This window comes from Ovis aries, chromosome 10, assembly GCF_016772045.2.
Source record: "Ovis aries strain OAR_USU_Benz2616 breed Rambouillet chromosome 10, ARS-UI_Ramb_v3.0, whole genome shotgun sequence".
In the NCBI taxonomy this organism is placed as follows: Eukaryota; Metazoa; Chordata; class Mammalia; order Artiodactyla; family Bovidae; genus Ovis; species Ovis aries.
In genome coordinates this window covers 56205778-56220376 of record NC_056063.1, presented here as the reverse complement: position 1 = coordinate 56220376, position 14599 = coordinate 56205778, and positions in this window count along the sequence as shown.

Here is a 14599-nt window from a genome sequence, read left to right as displayed (position 1 = left end):
TCAATCACCACTACCTTAGAAAAATAAAGAAATACATATTTAAAATTCTTGATTTGATCTTGCTTGAAAACTCAAAAAATCCATCACATTCATACTATTCCCACAGATGGCAGCAGGCAATAGGAACTGAATAAAGTGTCGCCTTTACCACCACAGGTGCTTTTCGTCTCACTACAATCCCCACCTATTCTTATTGCCTAGCCCACCTTAGACATCACATTATTTTCCTGCTCCTTACAGGGCAGAAACAGCATCCTAAAGCTAATCTGTTCTGTATTGAATTTGTACTTAGGATATATTTTTCCCAAGAGGAAATGAATCAGCAAACATTGAAATTAAATTGTCTTACAGCAACCACTGTTATGTTGGCAGGTTTCCAAATACGATGGACAGATAATGAGTATTCTTTAAAGCACCCCCAGATTATTAGTTAACTCATCTCAAAGAATTAGTATTTATATCATAAAAATAATTGTGCTTTTCTTTTTGGTGTGAATAAATAATTATATGTTTTAGAAAACTCATGTCTCTCACAGTGTCTTATAAAAAAAATACAGTTAAGTGGATTTAGTTCATCTGCTTGGTAGTTGAGAAATACTAATGTATATCAATGAAGCACTATCTAGAGAAATACAGAGAATTAATAGCAAAGAGGAAGCAACTATTCAGGTATCAAGTAGTCTAATAAGTAGTATATGTGAAAAGATGTGCTTATAAGAAGAAAAGAGGAAGAATAGATTGTCAGAAACATTCTAAAGCTGAATAAATCTTCAGATGCTAGAGACGTCATCAGTCTTTATTCCATTTCTCAAGACACATGAGTTTGTTCTTTTTTATCACAAGCCAGACATGTGATCAATACCAATTCTCAGTGTTGTGATGGGTAAAATGCACCCAAACAAAATGCGTTGAATTAATAGACTAGCATAGCAAAAAGTGGTTTTTGAAAGATACCAATCCCTCTCCTCACCACTCTAATTCTCTTTATGCTTGCTCTAAGCTGAGTACACTTCTTGAGCAACATTTGAAGGCCCAGTCAAGTCCAACCTACTGCATGAGAAGCTATGTCAATACTTGGTTCTTCCTCACTTGGTAATCTAATTCTAGGTGCAGCATGTGATATAGGAATCCTATGATTTTTCTGAACTGAACCCCTCTTCTCTTCCTTTCTGGAAGGGTGCTATCTGAACTTCTCAAGCTGAAATTCCCTTGCTCCTTTTTCTTCCTTATCTCTGATTTAATTCCTAAACCTAGACTCCCCATTCCCAGTCATCAAAGGCTCCAGTGACTCCAGCAAGAGATAAGTGCCTATAATTCTCTTCAGTGTTTCATGGAAAGTTCTATCCAATAAACATTTTCCTCTAGCTCAGAAAAGCATGATCAGTTTTAAGCAGTATCCAACAATTACGTATTTTTCAGCAACCTTAAGCTGTTCTGCATCCGTCACCGATATAAAGATCTCTAAAGCCAACCTGTGCAAGAAATGTATTAATGAATAATATGCTTTTACATTCAGTCTTTCATATGTTCAAAGACAATCAGTCCAGTTCTGCCTTTTATCTCAGGCTGGGCCATTGCTCAAAATGACTTTTATTTACTCTCATCTCCCGCTCTGAGATGAATTCATATATTAGAAAATTCAGTTAATTTTTAAAAGCTAATGTTGCCGTTGAACTGGGATTTCTTGCATTGCTGACGGATTCTTTACCAGCTGAGCTACCAGGGAAGCCCATGTGAAGCTACAGTTCCAAGTAATTTATCTTATCCATCTTGTTGGTGTTATCGAATTATGAAATACTTTGTTGTCGTTGTTCAGTTGCTCGGTCATTTCTGATTCTTTGCAACCCCATGGACTGTGGCACACCAGGCTTCTCTGTCCTTCACTATCTTCCATAGCTTGCTCAAACTTGTGTCCATTGAGTCGGTGACGCCATCCAACCATCTCACCCTCTGTCATCCCCGTCTCCTCCTGCCTTCAATCTTTCCCAGCATCAGTATGAAATACTAAACCCTCTTTATTCCTTGGGGCCTCAGCCTGAGCAGTACAGGAAGACCATGTCCACATAAAGCTGTGCCCAGATTCTCCTGGCATATAAGACCTTTCTCAATGATACCCACTCTGCTCTCTCAAGTTTCCTTCCACTTCAAATTGCTTTCATCCATATGCTCAACCTTTTCATCATGTTCCATCCCCTCCCTGTCTTAATCAAAACCTCACTTTCCTTAAAAAAAAAAATTAAAACCTTCTTCTATATCTCTCTCTCTCAAGTTGATACTGCTCATTCTCATATGCTCCACATGCTACAGGGGCAAAGCTATTGGATTAAATGTGCTTAGCTTAGCTTTCAGTTGTGTGGAGACCTTCAAGATTTTGTCCTAAAGAGCATCTGAAAGCTTTGATCCCAACTTACTGGAATCAAACTGCTTGACATTTATTTCCACCTATTGATTTTCTATCATCATGAAGGTGCCCTTTGAAGGATCATGCCATTCCATACATGCTACTCATGATGAAGAGATTAAATCTATCTCATCTTTTAGCAAAAATCATAGCTTTTACAAGGCTATTATGTAAAGCAGATTTTTCAGCCATGGTGCTATTAAAATTTGAGTTGGATAATTCTTTGATGGAAAGGACTGTTCTGTGCACTGTGGGAGATGTAACATCTCAGTCCTTTATCCACTGGATGCCAGCAGCATCTCTCCCTACGATTTTAGTGACAATCAGGTTTATCTCCAGACATTGCCAGTGTCCTGTGAATGGAAAACTCCCCTGGTTAAGACCTACTGGCATAAAGAAATAATTTTTAAAAATTAATTCTTTCCATCATGAAATTTATAAACATGAACTGACATACTAATTCAGAGTGCAGGTGCAGAAAGGAAGAGCAATAAAATATTAAGAAACCTTAAACATATAAGCCTGAAAAGTTGGTCACGATTGAATTCCTAAAACAATAGATGCATTAAAAGGTTTTAGAAGGCTCTATTCAAGTTAATGTGTCTGAAATTAAGGAATAAATTCATTTCATAATCATATATTCACTTCATCTTCTTAGAATTACAAATGGATTTGATTTGGTTATTATCATTTTTCAGATGTTCTGAAATAAGAAAAAAGCAAAGAACCACTTAAATTGCTTCAACATAATGGATTCAGAGACAAACAAATGTATTCAGTTGCAAAAGTATCACATTTAAAAATGATAGTAACTGCATCATTATCTTTTCTTAATATGCCATTTATTGTAAAAAAAACAGTGATTTATAATAACCTACTTATTTCATGACATATCATACTCTCAAAATCAAGATCTGAATCCTAATTGAATACAGAATAATGCTGTGTACAAAGTGATCAAATGCCATAAATATCAGATGATGAAGATGAATTGTGAGGTCAAAGTAACTAAGTGTCCTCCAAAAACATAATTAGTCTTTTATTTTATCGTAATAATTTTTAAAATAAGTAACAGTTATCATACTCAAAGTATAAGTTACACCATGAGGTTAGAATTCTGTGCTGTCCAAATCAACTGTTCAAATATTTGTTGTTCAGTCACTAAGACGTGCCCAGCTCTTTGCAACTCCATGAACCGCAGCACACTAGGCTTGTCTGTCCTTCTCTATCTCCCAGAGTTTGCTCAAACTCATGTCCATTTATTTGGTGATGCCATCCAACCATCTCATCCTCTGTCACCCCTTTTTTCTCCTGCCCTCAATTGTTCCCAGCATGAGGGTCTTTTCCAATATGTTGGGTCTTTTCTAATGAGTCAGTTCTTCGCATTAGGTGGCCAGAGTATTGGAGCTTCAGCTTCAGCATCAGTTCTTCCAATGAATATTCCGAGTTGATTTTCTTCAGGATGGACTGTTTGGATCTCCTTGCAATCCAAGGGACTCTCAAAACTCTTCTCCAGCACCACAGTTGAAAAGCATCAATTCTTTGGTGCTCAGCCTTCTTTATGGTCCAACTCTAACATCCATAGATGACCACTAGAAAAGCCATAACTTTGACTAGAGACCTTTGTTGGCAAAATAATATCTCTGCTTTTTAATATGCTGTCTAGGTTGGTCATAGCTTTTCTTTCCAAGGAGCAAGTGTCTTTTAATTTCATGGCTGCAGTCACCATCCACAGTGATTTTGGAGCCCAAGAAAATAAAATCTGCCACTGTTCCCATTTTTTTTCCCCATCTATTTGCTGTGAAGCAAGGGGACTGGATGCCATGATATTAGCTTTTTTAATTTTTTGAAAGTTAGAATTACTTTTATTTATTTTTTTTGAATTTTTTATTTTATTTTATTTTATTTTAAATTTTAAATTCTTTAATTCTTACATGCGTTCCCAAACATGAACCCCCCTCCCACCTCCCTCCCCATAACATCTCTCTGGGTCATCCCCATGCACCAGCCCCAAGCATGCTGTATCCTGCGTCAGACATAGACTGGCGATTCAATTCTTACATGATAGTATACATGTTAGAATGCCATTCTCCCAAATCATCCCACCCTAAAATCAAATATTCTGAAGTACATTATTGGTGCCAACTCACTCTGTAGCTGCTTCAGTTGGAGAGTTATGACTCATTCTTTCTCTCCTCCCTTGACTTGGGGTTTTCTATTGTGTAGGAGGATGGATCCACTTCGGGTTATGATAGTGTGCACAGGATAACAAAATATCAAGAAAAAAATTTTAAGCTACTCACATATCACTTCTCTTTCATGATAAATAATGCAGTTAAAGGTGAACAATTTACTTATTAAATTTATGGCTTGATTTACATGGGGCCAAATATGTGAATTTTATGTTCACTCCAAAGTTCTCATATAAATGTGGTTTTGATAACACTAAAGAAACTGGCTCCTTTGGTTTTATTACACTCCTTCTAGAGAAAAGTATCCAAAACTTGTTTTAATAAATTGACAGATGATTCTTGTGTACTATTTAATTTATCTTCATTGTTAGTTAACAATAACTAACAGGTCTAGTATTTAACTGAAAAGACAAAAATTAAATGGAGATATTTAATTTTTAAAAACTAATACAAGTGATTCAATGGTTCAACTATCCCTGCAAGGCAATCCATACATTATAAAGTGAACTGTTATTTATACTAAAATTTTTTATTTTTCTGAATTTTTAATTTTTGACTATACAAAAATATGAATTAATTTATCCACAGTCAGGAGTCTTCAGTGCAAAGGGAAGTGTGGCATGTCTGTTTATAACTTAACTTTTGAGTTAAATCTATATGCGAATCTTGATTCTACCACTTCTTAATTCTGTACACTTAAAAAACATCCAAAACCCCCAAAACTCTCATCTGTAAGATGAGACAAATCTTGGGCCACTGAGAGAATTAAAATGAGATCACTTTTTAAATTGCTTAGCAGGGTGACTGGTATAGAGTAATCTATCAATAATTATATTTATTACTGAAATTTTTTGTAAAAATTAATTCAAATTATTATTTTTTGCATGTAAAAACATGTTTACATTACTTAAATTTCCTGTATTACTACATGAGACATAACTTAAAAAAATCATCGAATTTGTGAAGCTGGCTTCATATTTTTATCTATTGTGTATTGAAATATAATTGACTTACAATATACTAGTTTTAGGAGTATTCAGTTCATTTCAGTCACTCATTCATGTCCGACACTTTGCGACCCCATGGACCACAGCACACCAGGCCTTCCGGTCCATAGCCAACTCCTGAAGCTTACCCAAACTCACGTCCATTGAGTCAGTGATGCCATCCTACTATCTCATCCTCTGTCATCCCCTTCTCCTCCAGCCCTCAATCGTCCTCAGCATCAGGGCATTTTCAAAAGTCAGCTCTTTGCATCAGGTGGCCAAAGTATTGGAGTTTCAGCCTCAGCATCAGTCCTTCCAATGAACACCCAGGACTAATCACCTTTAGGATGGACTGGTTGGATCTCTTTGCAGTCCAAGGGACTCTCAAGAGTCTTCTCCAACACAACAGTTCAAAGGCATCAACTCTTCGGCACTCAGTTTTCTTTACAGTCCAACTCTCACACCCATACATGACCACTGGAAAAACCATAGCCTTGACTAGATGGAACTTTGTTGGCAAAGTAACGTCTCTGCTTTTGAATATGCTGTCTAGGTTGGTCATAACTTTCCTTCCAAGGAGCAAGCATCTTTTTTTCATGGCTACAATCACAATCTGCAGTGATTTTGGAGCCCCCCAAAATAAAGTTTAACACTATTTCCACTGTTTCCCCATTTATTTTCCATCAAGTGATGGGATCAGATGCCGTGATCTTAAGTTTTCTGAATGTTGAGCTTTAAGAAAACTTTTTCACTCTCCTCTTTCATTTTCATCAAAACAGTCTTTAGTTCTTCTTCACTTTCTGCCATAAGGGTGGTGTCATTTACATATCTGAGGTTACTCATATTTCTCCCAGCAATCTTGATTTCAGCTTACACTTCATCCAGCCCAGTGTTTCTCATGATGTACTCTGCATAGAAGTTAAATAAGCAGGGTAACAATATACAGCTTTGACATACCCCTTTTCCTATCTGGAACCAGTCTGTTGTTCCATGTCCAGTTCTAACTGTTGCTTTCTGACCTGCATATAAGTTTCTCAAGAGGCAGGTCAGGCGGTCTGGTATTCCCATCTCTTTCAGAATTTTCCAGTTTATTGTGATCCACGCAGTCAAAGGCTTTGGCCTAGTCAATAAAGCAGAAATAGATGTTTTTCTGGAACTCTCTTGCTTTTTTGATGATCCAGCAGATGTTGGCAATTTGATCTGGTTCCTCTGCCTTTTCTAAAACCAGCTTGAATATCTGGAAGTTCACGGTTCATGTATTGCTGAAGCCTGGCTTGGAGAATTTTGAGCATTACTTCGTTAACGTGTGAATGAGAAATGTTTGGTAGCTTGAGCATTCTTTGGCATTGCCTTTCTTTGGGATTGGAATGAAAACTGACCTTTTCCAGTCCCATAGCCACTGCTGAGTTTTCCAAATTCGCTGGCATACTGAGTGCAGCACTTTCACAGCATCATCATTTAGGGTTTGAAATAGCTCAACTGGAACTTCATTACCTCCACTAGCTTTGTTTGTAGAGATGCTTTCTAAGGCCCACTTGACTTCACATTCCAGGATATCTGGCTCTAGGTGAGTGATCACACAATTGTGATTATCTAGGTCATGAAGATCTTTTTTGTACAGTTCTTCTGTGTATTCTTGCCACCTCTTCTTAATATCTTCTGCTTCTGTTAGGTACCTACCATTTCTGTCCTTTATTGACCCCATCTTTGCATGAAATATCCCCTTGGTTTCTAATTTTCTTGAAGAGATCTCTAGTCTTTCCCATGCTATTATTTTCCTCTATTTCTTTGCACTGATCACTGAGGAAGTCTTTCTTATCTCTCCTTGCTATTCTTTGGAACTCTGCATTTAAATGGGTATATCTTTCCTTTTCTCCTTTGCTTTTGGCTTTTCTTCTTTTCACAGCTATTTGTAAGGCCTCCTCAGACAGCCATTTTTCTTTTTTGTATTTCTTTTTCTTGGGGATGATGTTGATCACCTCCATTCATAGTTCATCAGGTAATCTGTCTATCTGTCTATCAGATCTAGTCCCTTAAATCTACTTTTCACTTCCACTGTATAATCATAAGGGATTTGATTTAGGTCATACCTGAATGGTCTAGTTGTTTCCCCCACTTTCTTCAATTTAAGTCTGAATTTGGCAATAAGGAGTTCATGATCGGAGCCACAGTCAGATCAAGTCCCGGTCTTGTTTTTGCTGACTATATAGAGATTCTGCATCTTTGGCTGCAAAGAATATAATCAATCTGACTTCGGTATTGACCATCTGGTGATGTCCATGTGTAGAGTCTTCTCTTGTGTTGCTGGAAGAGGGTGTTTGCTATGACTAGTACGTTCTCTTGGCAAAACTCTATTAGTCTTTGCCCTGCTTCATTCCGTATTTCAAGGATAAATTTGCCTGTTATTCCAGGTGTTTCTTGACTTCCTTCTTTTGCATTCCAGTCCCCTATAATGAAAAGGACATCTTTTTGGGGTATTAGTTCTAAAAGGTCTTTTAAGTCTTCATAGAGCCATTTAATTTCAGCTTCTTCAGTGTTACTGGTTGGGGCATAGACTTGGATTACCGTGATATTGAATGGTTTACCTTGGAAATGAACAGAGGTCATTCTCTCATTTTTGAGACTACATCCAAGTACTGCATTTAGGACTCTTTTGTTGACCATGATGGCTACTCCATTTCTTCTAAGGGATTCCTGCCCACAGTAATAGATATAATGGTCATCTGAGTTAAATTCCCCCATTCCAGTCCATTTTAATTCGCTGATTCCTAGAATGTCGACATTCACTCTTGCCATCTCCTGTTTGACCACTTCCAATTTGCCTTGATTCATGGACCTAACATTCCAGGTTCCTATGCAATATTGCTCTTTACAGCATCAGACCTTGTTTCTGTCACCAGTCATATCCACAACTGGGTGTTGTTTTTACTTTGGCTCCATCCACTCATCCTTTGAGGAGTTATTTCTCCACTGATCTCCAGCAGCATATTGGGCACCTACTGACCTGGGGAGTTCCTCTTTCAGTGTCCTATCTTTTGCCTTTTCATACTGTTCATGGGGTTCTCAAGGCAAGAATATTGAAGTGGTTTGCCATTCCCTTCTCCAGTGGACCGCATTTTGTCAGAACTCTCCACCATGACCTGTCCGTCTTAGGTGGCCCTACATGGCATGGCTTAGTTTCACTGAGTTAGACAAGGCTGTGGTCCATGTGATTAGATTGGCTAGTTTAGGAGTATAGCATAGTGATTTTACACATTATACTGCATTAAAATTTATTACAGGATAATGGCTATAACTCCCTGTGCTATATAGTATGTCCTTGTTTGTGTATCTATTTTAGACATAGAAACTTGTATCTCTGCACTTTGTTTGTGGCTCAGCTGGTAAAGAATCTTCCTGCAATGCAGGAGATCTGGGTTCGATCCCTGGGTGGGAAGATCCCCTGGAGAAGGGAAAGGCTACCCACTCCAGTATTCTGACCTGGAGAATTCCATGGACTGTATAGTCCATGGCATCTCAAAGAGTGGGACACAACTGAGCTTTCACTTTCACTTTCAACTTGTATCTCTTAATCCTAGCTTTATAGCTTTAAATCCCAGTCTAAGTGGCTATATACATTAATATTGATTATGCTAATTCTATTGGTTTCTAGTCATCTTAATGTAATATTTATGTTCTATTCCATTTTGATTTACATAGACATTTTTTTTTTAATTCAGAAAAGCTGGTGAGTTTTACCAAATTCTGTTTCAGTTTCTGGTAATATGACCATATTGATCTATTTTGATTTGTCCTAAAATAAATTATGCTGAGATTAGTAATATTGAATAATCACTCAAAAATTATAAGCTCAAAATCTTGCTCACTGTTTCCATTATATTCTAGATAATGTGATTTTGTTTGTTTTCCTTTATTTTAGATTTTTTAAAAAAGTATTATTCTTTATTTTAAGATGCTTAAGGCTTGGTATGTATGTGCTTAATTTTATTTTACTTAATTTCAAGTGATAATGGCCAATGCTGAGGCATTGTAGCCTGCATCTAGTAAAATTCATTGAAGTTTTCAAGGAGAGATCAATATAGGGCCAATTTAATATATTTTTAAAGAAGTAAGAGATAAATGATATTTACAAAGCAATACTTATTTACTCATTCTTCATATATAATACTGCCTATTGATTTTATGATTTGACATTTTCAGATTCTTTATTGTTTCATTTTCTATATACTCATTAGCACTGAAGAATAAATATCAAACCTCTCACTGAATGAAAGTGTCAGTCACTCAGTTGTGTCCAACTCTTTGTGACCCCATGAATTGTAGCCCACCAACCTCCTCTGTCCATAGGACTCTCCAAGCAAGAATACTGGAGTGGGTTGCCATTCCTTTCTCCAGGGGATCTTCCTGATCCAGGAATCAAACCCCTGGTCTCCTGCATTGCAGGCAGATTCTTTACTGTCTGAGCTTCCAGGGAAGTGCAAACCTGTCATTACAGCTATATTTTTTTCATTTTAAGATGTCATTTCTTTTTCTAAATATGTTGAAAGAACTTGTATTTCCAGACTTCTTTATCTCTACATGTGTTACCATGAAACTAATGGAAAATTATTTTTTATTATATATGCCATGGGAATTATACCTTACTATTGATTTTTTGCTTCCATGGTGGTTCAGATGGTAAAGTGTCTGCCTGCAATTTGGGAGACCTGGGTTCAATCCCTGGGTTGGGAAGATCCCCTAGAGAAGGAAATGGCAACCCACTCCAGTGCCCTTGCCTGGAAAATCCCACAGACAGAGAAGCCTGATAGGTTGCAGTCCACAGGGTTGCAAAGAGTTGGACATGACTGACTGACTTCATTTTCTTTCACTCTATTGATTTTTAATTCCTCTTCAGCCTCTTATCAGTATTGCATTCTTGTATTTTATTTGGAATTTCAGGACGATACACAGATGTACCCATATTTTTATCCCATTTTTTAATCGTATATACTAAATAGAACTTTATTGTTTGCATAGTATTAAGCAGGGATACAGTTTTACTGTCTTTCTTATGGATGGGCAATTGTACTAGCACTATTTGGTTTTTAATAATCCATCTTCTATCCAGTTTTAATTTTCCTCTCTGAGATACCAAGATTCTGCATGTGTGTTAGCCTGTTTCTGAGTTCTCTGTCTTATTTGCGTGCATCTACCCCCATTCCTGTGCAACATTTTGAATTATCTTAACTAGATATATTTTGAAATCTGAGATCCAGTGCTTCTCTGGGGTAGTTCACAAATGGATGTAGTATCTTTTCTCTTGTCTTATACAGATGTACTACTCATCTCTTGGATTGGTCCTTCCCTAGGAAGGACACATACTTAGCATAGTATCCAGCATTCAAAACTGTCCCTTCAGAATGAGCTAAATACCTTTTCAATATTTCTTACCTCTGGGCCCCTTTTATTTTCTTGATACTTTATGTTGTTGGATCAGGAACCAGACTCATAAAAAGAATTTCCTGAAGTCTTCTGGAGAGATAAGTCAGAAAGACTTACTCACTGAGATATGTGAGCAGGAGGAAATTATTTATACTGGGCTAGGGGTCCAGTTTTTGTTGTTGTTCAGTTGATAAGTCATGTCTGACTCTTTTGTGACTCCGTGGACTGTAGCCTGCCAGGCTCCTCTGTCCAGGGGATTTCCCAGGCAAGAATACTGGAGTGGGTTGCCATTTCCTTCTCCAGGGAATCTTCCCAACCCAGGGATCAAACCCACGTCTTCTGCACTGGCAAGCAGATTCTTTACCAGAGAGCCATTAGGGAAGTTCTAATAACATAAAGTATCAAGAAAATAAAATCAGAAGACTAAGAGGATATTTATAGTGTGAGGTGAATATCAAAGAAATAAAGCTAGATCCCTTGAGTGTCATAACCTGTAGAAAGAAACAGGATGGTGGACCTGCAAGATAGAGCCCTAGGAGGAGGATAAATCAGAGGCAGTAAGTATACAAGTCAAAGCTGGAGATGACCAATCAGACTCTTCTATCTTCCTTACAAACTCTCTCGATCAGCAGGGGATCCCTAGTATTGAAAGATATATACTTCACTCTTTGGATGATAGAACTGTCTAAGGAAATTAATATATTAATAAGCACCTTCTTGTTATATCCATTAAGCTTTGCATGGAAGAAATTTTCTTTTGCTGTCATTACTCATACTCATAGGAAGCTTCATGGGGAAAAAAAGAATTATAACATTTTGAGATCAAATCTGTAAACTCAGTGTCCTATAAATTTTCATGTATGCAGGGAAATTATGTCTCCAACCTTCTCTATTTTAAAAATCTCTAATCAAGTAAATATCATACTTGACTGCATTATAATAACCTACATCCTCACCAGAGAGATGGGAAAAGAAAGGTTAGCATTTGATCATTACTCCAAAATATTACTTTTTTATATTTATATGCTCTCAAAAAATCATTTATATTATTCCAGGCCCATAAATACCTTTGAAAACTGAATATCTTGTTGTTGTTCAGTCTCTAAGTCATGTCCAACTCTTTACAACCCCATGGACTACAGTACGCCAGGCTTCCCTGTCCTTCAGCATCTCTCAGAGTCTGCACAAATTCATGTCCATTGAGTTGGTGATGCCATCCAACCATCTCATCCTCTGTCATTCTCTTCTTTTCCTGCCTTCAGTCTTTCCCATCATCTGAGTCTTTTCCAATAAGTCAGCTCTTTTCATCAGATGGTCTAAATATTGGAGCTTCAGCTTCAGCATCAATCCTTCCAGTGACTATTCAGGGTTGATTTCCTTTCGGATTGACTGGTTTGATCTCCTTGCTGTCTAACGAACTCTCAAAAGTCTTTTCCATCACCGCAGTTTGAAAGCATCAATCCTTCAGCACTCAGCCTTTGTTATGGTCCAACTCTCACATGTAGCCATCCGTACATGGCTATTGGAAAAACCATAGCTTTGACTATACAGGACTTTTTCAGCAAAGTGATGTCTCCACTTTTTAAGATGCTATCTAGATCTGAAATAGCTTTTCTTCCAAGGAGCAAGCATGTAATCATCATCTGCAATGCTTTTAGAGCCCAAGAACATAAAAATATATCACTGTTTCCACTTTTCCCCCATCTATTTGCCATGAAATGATGGGACCAGATGCCATAGTCTTAATTTTTTGGATGTTGATTTTTTTTAACGTTCATTATTATTATTATTATTATTATTATTATTATTATTATTATTTACTGCATACCTAAGATGTTGTTCAAATAGTAAAAGATACAATTCTTTCAAGAGGCTTCTGCATTGGTGACTAAGGTAGTTGAATATTTTTGTTGATGTTTTTCCAAATTATTCTAGTTCTTTTTGTTTCTATTAATGAACTTAAGGAAAGTATTAGTATTCAGTCTTCATAACAGCAGGGTAGTTTCTAAAATAGCAATTCTCAGAATGTGATCTGTGGACCCCTGAAAGTCTCCAAGATCCTTTTAGGGGATTTGCAATATCAAAACTACTTTCAAAATAATGGATGTTGAGTTCTACTCTCCTCTTCCACCTTCATCAAAGGGCTCTTTAGTTCCTCTTCATTTTTTTGTCATTAGGGTGGTATCATCTGCATATCTGAGGTTGTTGATATTTTTTCCTGCAACCTTGATTCCAGCTTGTGAGTCATCCAGCCTGGTATTTCACATGATGTACACTGTATATAAGTTAAATATGCAGGGTGACAATATACAGCCTTGACGTACTCCTTTCCCAATTTGGAACCAATCCATTGTTCCATGTATGGTTCTAATTGTTGCTTAAATAGCTTTGAAAACTAAATATCTATCTCAAATCATATAACCAACAGTTAATAGAGATAACATCACTTTTATTTCCTTTGCTTACTGAATTTATTGTTTGTTAAAATTACCAATCCCATGCAAATTACCTTGGCCTGGTATTATAAAAAATTTTGGAGTAATATTTAATTAATTTAAATAACCTTATATTAAATAAGTTCATGTATACAGACCATCTCTCAAATATCATTTACTTTGTGTTACTTTGTTAAGTACATGGAAAAGAAATGAATTACTAGGCTCCAGGATTGGAAAATAAATAAATAAAACTAAGGTAGCATCACATTTATTTTCCTGCCATGCAGGTTGGTTGCTGATGAACTCAACTTTACAACAGGACTCAAAAGATGAAATTTACAAATAAATACTATAAAAATTCAAATATTTTTAAATATATGAATTTTTTAAAATCTATTTCCTCCATTTAAGAGTTCAACAATAATTCTCCCACTCAGCAATTTAGAAATTTTAATGCACAAATAGATATGCATCTCAAAGTGTCAAAAGATTATTTTCATATGTTGGCAGTGTCAATCCATGCCTCTCTTTAAAAATTTGGAACTTGTTTTCTTCTAAGGCTGAGTGCAATTTGGGATAACTTTGTGTTAGCTACAAATAACAATCTTTCCAAGCCCTAGCAACCAGGCACTGCTTTCGCAAAGGCCTTTGAAGAGTTTCTTTCACTGCCTTTACCCCTCCTCTTACAGGCACTTACGTCCCTACCATCCCATTTTTTAAACTAGAGAGGAAAAAAATGAAGAAAAAAGAGAGGAGAAAAGGAAGAAAAGAATGAAGGAAGGAAAGAAGAAAGAAAGGAAGGGAAGAGGAAGAAAAATTTGTATAAAAGGATGCAGTGCAGTATTTCACAGTTTAAAATTATATAAAAGCCAAATGTACACTTCTAACCTGCTTAAAATGCAAGTTTGGGGATACAAACCTTCAGCAAACAACAGGTTTATTGATTATAAAGATTCTAGTAGAGCTTTTGAGCCAATGTGTGCTGTTTTTGTGAAGGAGAAAAAAAAAGTGATCTGGAATTGAGCCACCTTTATTTTAAGTTCCCTAGTCAATATGTTGCCACAGCAACCAAGTTCTTGTTATCTGGGAAAAGACAGATGTCTTTGCTTCAATCAGGATGCAAAGCTTAGAGAAGCAAAAAAAGGCGGGGGGGAAGCAATG